The sequence below is a fragment of the Elaeis guineensis genome, unplaced genomic scaffold (assembly GCF_000442705.2).
Source record: "Elaeis guineensis isolate ETL-2024a unplaced genomic scaffold, EG11 Super_Scaffold_1000123, whole genome shotgun sequence".
Taxonomy (NCBI): domain Eukaryota; kingdom Viridiplantae; phylum Streptophyta; class Magnoliopsida; order Arecales; family Arecaceae; genus Elaeis; species Elaeis guineensis.
Window position 1 is genome coordinate 1409809 of NW_027332428.1, and position 7024 is coordinate 1416832.

Below are 7024 nucleotides of genomic sequence, written 5' to 3' on the forward strand. Positions count from 1 at the left end.
CCCATATCATATGACACCATACTTGTATGCAATGAAAATAATGCAGATATCTCAAACAGAGGTAAAACTTTAATTTACTGATTAATTTATTTTTTAAACCTAGTTTCACATGATTGACGTATATATACATATATCTTATCCACTATCTAATTCTATGTACTAATTCTAGAAGCGCTACATTAATTCAGAAATCACTACTCAAAGTCAACTTGCTCTGCATTTTAGACTGATAAAATAACGGCAGCACAATGTGAATGAACAAAAGGTTGAAGGGTGGGGGTTGGGGTGGGGGAGAGAAACAGCAATGAGAGGGATCAAGCGAGTTAAAACGTGGATTTGGATGTAAGATCTCTCATTTGAGGATACTAGGTATTCCAACTCTAATAATCTTTTTTTTTTTAAAATCATAAATACCTTTTATGTTGAGAAAGCTAAAATTAACCAAGAATATCTTTTCCCTCTCTTCATTTTCTCAGAATCTCCCTTCCTATTTCGTTAGCGTAGACTGGGAATATAGATCTTCTCATCTTTTTCATAAAATCCTCCTCGTTCATCCAAGTTAAAAAAACTCGCCGTTTTAATTACTGCAGTTGAATTTTTCTTGAACTTCAATTCCTATTTTCACTTACCACTAGTTTGCATCAAATCATAATACCAAAACGTCCAAGCAACCTGATCGGTCACACAATATGGTGGAAACGTTACCACCTCGTTTGGATAAAGACTAGTCATTGCATTATGTTTGTTAGATCCAAGCCAAAAAAGAACTCCAGACCCAAAGCCAACAGAAACCACCTAAACCTACGTCCTCATCCGTGCAACACTTTCTTCGCTTCTCCTCAACCAGGGCTCCTCCAGTATGGTTGGCAAACCCAGGCCTGCGACATTAACACCAAACCAACTTAGTTAACAGTTCTAAAACAAAAGAACTCAGCTCAGGCGATTCACAAAATAACAACTTATTATTACCGGACATAGAAGAACCTGAACCAATTCCAATCTCCTCTTCGCTATCGTCACCAGCACCATCGTCCCCATCTCTGCTCTTTATCTTCTTGGACATAGCCAAGCTAGCAAAGAGCCCAGCCTTGCCCATCTGCTTGTTGATCATACGGGCTGCGTAATATGGAACCTTAGCTCGTCGCCTTCTCTCATCGTAATCCTTCCCGTGGAACCACCCATTAACAAACATGATGCAGTCCATCAGGCTCTCCTTGGCCATCCCCTTCATGTCGTACGCCTGCGACCGCCGCCAGAGGCTCTTCCCATGCCCGTTCGCAGGGCATGCCGAAGCCAAAGCCCGTGTCGCATCGCTGATGGCTGCGTCGGGTTCTCGCAGCAGAAGGTAGCACTGCGCCCTGTTGCTATATAGAACTAGCCTCTCCTTCCTCCTCCTTAATGATGGGCACAGTTCCAGTGCTTCTGTGTACTTAACTATGGCCTCCTCGACATCGCCCGACCAAAACCTTTCATTGCCTTCTTGCTTCCTTATGGCCGCCAAGGCTTGTCTCTCTATGACTTCCTCCTTTGGCATCCCCTCCTCTCTCTTTTTTCTCTCAATCTTTAATTCCCACAGGCTTTTGATGGCTCTCTCCGCTTCCGTACCAACTTTAGCGCCATGATCAAAATCGAGAAGTAGAGCCTTTGTGATCCGGTCTCCGAGATTTCTCCTCGCACCGAGGCTTCGGAGCTCCGCCAAGTCTACCAGACATGGCGCGGCGGTCTCCATGACCTTGCGGCGAGTGTTGAGGTCCTCGATGAGATAAAGGAGGCAGTCGATGCCCATGTATTGCCAGTCATCGGAAGATCTAGAGAGATCGCAGAGGCTCGTGACCACCTCTCGGCACCCGGCCATGGCTTCCCTCCCGACCTCGCTCCGACAGAGTATTCTCATCAGCCCGACCCCCGCCGGGGAGTCGCCATTAACTAGACCTCCCCACATCCGACACAAGTCTTTCAAGAAGCCAACATCCCGGCAAATTATATCATGGGATGTCTTATCCCTGACGGCGAAGCAGCTCAACAGGTATAGACACCAGCACTGGAGTTGGCTCGCCCACTCCTCGGCCTTACGGTTCTCCATCTCCGTCCCTCCAAGCCCTCTCGTCAGGAGGTCCCGGTGGTACTGCTCCCGTTCTGCCGGCGGCACGCCACGAATTGTTTGTAGACCGTGTGGAGGCAGGTGGAGGCGACGCATGGCGAGGGGCACCAGCTCGTCGGCGTGCCGGAGGACAGCAGGGAAGGTGGTGTCGTAGCTGGCGAGGTGGCCGATGGCACGGACGGCCACCCGCTGCTCGACCCAGGTCATGGATCCCCGGAGCAGGCCGATGAGCGGCGCAACAGCGCCGGACTCGACGGCCAGGGCAGCGAGGGCGGAGAGGCGGATGGTGTAGGAGCCGAGGACGTGGGCGGCGTAGTAGGGGATGTAGATTTCTGGTGGCGGAGGAGCCAGGTGGGGTCGGCGAGGGCCTTGGTTACGAGGAGGGACATGCAGCGAAGGGCCCCGGCCATGGGAAGCTCGGGGTCCTCGGGATGGGTCATGGCGATGTTCCAGAGGGCGCTCATGACGAGGACGTGCGACTGGTCGTCGCGGTGCGGCATCTCGTGGAAGAAGGTGGTGACCGCCGACCGCCGGAGCCGGAGGTTTGGCTCCTTTATGGCGCAGAAGAAGCAGCAGAAACTGTAGTTATAGCACGAGGACTCCTCTTCCTCATCTATTGTCATGCTGCAGCTGCTGGTGGTCTTCTTCTTGTGGAGCTTCTTTTTGGTGTAGTGGTTTAAATCCATGATTTCCTTGTATGGGATTTAAAGAGGTTGAAGAGTAGGGGAGGGGGGAAGGAGATATATGGGAGAAGGTGGAGAGAGGAGGTGGTTTAGGAGATGGATGGAAGGAGGGAATGACACCTAGCGGCGCATGAGAAGGGTGGCATGATGGGTAGTGTCGCGGCTTTTGATGAAGGGGTATGAGCAAGTTAGCGAATGGTTTTTGTGGGTTGCAAATCTTGTAGTACTTTTGATTGTCAGCATATCCATTTTGGGACCGGAACAGGTTCAGACGGAGTGCCTAATATCTCACTTTGTCGGACGTCTTTCCTCAAACTTGTCTTTAAACTAAATCAAATAAAAAAATTGAGACACGTCTTTGAGTTGATTTCTTAATCCTGATACATACATTTTTGATCATTTTCGCATCAGATTAAGTTTTAAAAATTAATGGATTACTCGATATCACATCAGAGCTCAAATTTGTCGAAAGTCGCGAGTCCCACTCGTCTCTATATTAATTATTTCTTTAATTATTCCAACTATAATCTTGACTCAGTCCACTAAACAGGCGTAAGACTATGCTTTTGGAGTAAAGCTGCACTAAGTTTCCTCGAGAATAATTACGCCTACGTAGAGCATATATTAATCAAATTGATCTCCATATATGGCTGCTCGTCTCATGTATTTGCAACAGAAACTCATCACATAGTAACATACATGTGTATTGGATACACATGCAATCGTCACCTGCCATCCATCAATATTCAAACTACAACATAGCCAACGTCATGCTAGGCAACTTAGATCAGTTGGTTCAATTTGAAGCACTGATGCATGCAGTCATATCATGTGCCCCAGTGCTTGTTGTTAAGGTAAGCCATGTTTTCTAAACTCACTCTCGGTCTCCAATTAAGCTCACTTGTACCGTGCAATAAGAAGTAGATGCTATATCTCAGTCAAGCCCATACACTATGCTAACTTAGGCTTCCGTACATACTATAGAAGGGTCTCCATAGAGAAAATTATTAGGTAAACTTAGTCTACAATAAATACTGCAAATTAAGCCAATGAAAATAATACCATAGCAATATTAATTTAAGGTGGTTAAACAAATGTATGCTCTATATGATACAAAAAGTTATTGGTCTCCCTTTCTATAGAAGTACATTGCATGGTCTCCAAGTATGATGATGAGTATACTGGATAGCTCCCCACCGAGGTTAAAAGACAAGGGATCACAATTGCACCATGATATATCTTATGTTGAAGAATTTTTAAGGGAAAAAAATTCTTAGGTTGAAAATATTAATTATTTTATACATGTTAGCATAAACATTGATGAGATTTATATATTTGGGAATCGTGACATACCATTAGACTAATTAGCATAGTGATGGTGTTTATGGCTCTATGGTTAGCTAAGTCACTTTCGATGTTTATAGCTTTGTGGTTGGCTAAATCACTTTCTTTTGGGAAATTATGGTTGGCTAACTTATAAGTTGTACAATTTGTACTCCAGCGTAATCAGGGTCACTTACTCACAGAAGTTCGTTTTGCCCCCTTTTCCTCACGGATGTTTGCTTGCATTATTAGCTTATACCACAACATTTTCACTCTTTCCATGTTCTTAATTAGCTATTTCTTTTACATACTCGTGAACACATCATTTTTTTTCCTTTTTCAAATGTAGAGAAGATAATTCTTGAATTATGACTTGAACAAGCACGTTAAGTACTATGTTATACAGAGACTTCCTCGTGCTCCTGGCCTCTTGGAGAGTAGAACTGCTCCCTAACCCCTGCACTTGAATTGGATTCCCACTTTTATCTAGCTGTGAACTTGGTTAAGCACTATGTTATGCAAAAACTTTCTTGCGTTCTTTAGCTTCTTGGAGAGTAGAGCTGCTCCCTGGACCTTGCACTTAAATTGGGTTCCCATTTTATTTTATCTAGCTATGAACTTGATAAATATAAAATCAAATAGTAGGAATGTTTTAGACATAGAGTCGGGACCAATAGACCTCGCGGCGTGTGCTTGGGTGATTTCTAACTTCATATGAATGCCGATTACGTTTTACCATGCAATTTGCATGACTCTTAGTCTAAAGTTGCGGCGGAGGAGGGTTTGTTGATAATCCCTTGTTTGCCTCTTTTTAATCCAAGGGTTAAACGACCAAATAGCCTTCGACTTTGGTTACTTATATGAGTAATTAAACCATCACATCTTGGCTTTGCTCATTCCTTATGTTGGCTAGTGTGATATTTGTGGCCGCTTTTTCTCCATTCCTACATTTAAATTAAGCTTTCTGCTTCCTTTCTATCCTGGCAAAAGTGATTCCCACCACCCAAAAGTGATGTGGTCCTTCAAGACAGGATCATGAATTTATTGCTTTATGGATAGAAAAGGCCCCTTTTAGTACTTTGTATGAAATAAATATTGGGTGGGAGTGACTCGAGCAAAGCAAATCAACTGACGGCCCGCCCAATGCGCGCAGTCATGCCTTCAGGCCTTAGTTGAGTTCCCTCAGTAACATCTGTCAGACAATGTATAAAATATAGCTTGCGTGATGTTATCATATGTTTAACACACGAAGAACATCATACGAAATTAGAAATCAAAGGGAGTTATGTCCTCGGGTTAAGAGAGGTTTGCTGGTTGCGAGGTATTATGACCAAAATCATTATAATAGCGTCCGGGAGCGATCTGGCTGCAACAGGTACCATGTTAAGCGTTCAAAAGTTCGATAAAGACTTTCTTCAAAAAGAAAATATAAAAAATACTTTCTTGAAAAAAAAAAAGGGTTCAATAAAAACATTGTAGTACAAGGATAATACGAATAATAAAAATCCTATAGGAATATGTTTCTACCCCTATAATTCTCACAATCATTCAACCCTGAAGGCAAGCAACCGGCATGGGACAGCAATACGCCTAGTGACAGCAGACAACCACTAGATATGTCAAAAATGCATAGTGATATGAGCGTATGGTCGTTCTATTCCTAAAAAAACAAACTAAAAGGATTAGTGTTCAACACTAGAAGGGGCAACGTTAATCAAGGTTCAACAAAAAAGAATGAAAAAATTATTAAAAAAATTGTAAAAAATTGAAAACATACAAGATATTTTTTTGAAAAATTAAAATAAGATATTAGAAGCTCCGAATTTCAGTCATTTTGAATCATTGTTGGAAATTAAGTTGCAAATATTTATCTCAGGCGCCATATGATTACGCTGAGAAAATATTTTGCAAAAAATGCCTGCATGCATGTTTCTACTCAAATGCAATGCAATAACATATACATATATATATTACATACATACATACATGTATACATACATACATACAACACACACACATACATACATACATACATAAATACATACATACATATACACACACAACATATATATATATATATATATATATATATATATATATATATATATATATATATATATATATTTCATAGAAAATGCGAGTGGTGAATGTAATACCTACATTAAATGCCATTTGCATTCATACGCTGTCATATACAAGCCTTGCCTTAATCCATGTACAAAATCCATCAAATGTAATTAGATTCCGAGACAAAAGAATTTTTTAGCCTAGCTATCTATTTAGGATAGCGCCTCAAGGTTTCAGCCTTTTCTTGTTGAAAACGGAATAATGGAATAGATGAGGATCCTTGTTTGCCATTTAGTTCGCACAAATGGCTAACCTAGGGGCAACATTAGGGGCCGAAGTAGCCTTAATGCTGCCCACAAAGACCTCATATGCCGGATTCCATTGCTGACCTAACTCGGTGGTCCCCTATCCCTTATGTTTGCCAAAGGACCTTTCTCCTTATGATTATGTGTACTATAGTACCAGTTGTCCATATTTTGCTTTGATTATGGTATGCATATCTCGGTTTTATTGGGTCCGGGTCCTTTCCATCTCTTATATCATTAGCACTTGGGGACCCGTGGGGTCGTGGCCATACTTCCAAAAGAGTTCGCTCATGGGAGAGCTGGCACTTTTTTACTAGGATAAAAGAAAGTTACCTCTTTCTTTTAGCAGACAGTGCTTATGTAAGTTCCAAGGATTAGGTGCATCACCACGTTCCCTAGCTTTACCTCTCACGCGTGCCACCAAAATATTTTTATTTGATGTCCAGCATAATGCTAATGCTAAGGGTTTAGGGAGAAGGTACCACATAATTTTGCATCATCCATGTTTGCTTAATCCAAACCAAAATGAGAAATCCTAGTTTTGT

General features: G+C 42.4%; 1 pseudogene; it reads right to left on the minus strand.

Annotated features, from left to right (window-relative positions):
- Nucleotides 1–567: 567 nt before the first annotated feature.
- On the minus strand, nucleotides 568–3069 carry LOC105044680 (uncharacterized; annotated as a pseudogene).
- Between the last annotated feature and the right edge of the window lie 3955 nt (nucleotides 3070–7024).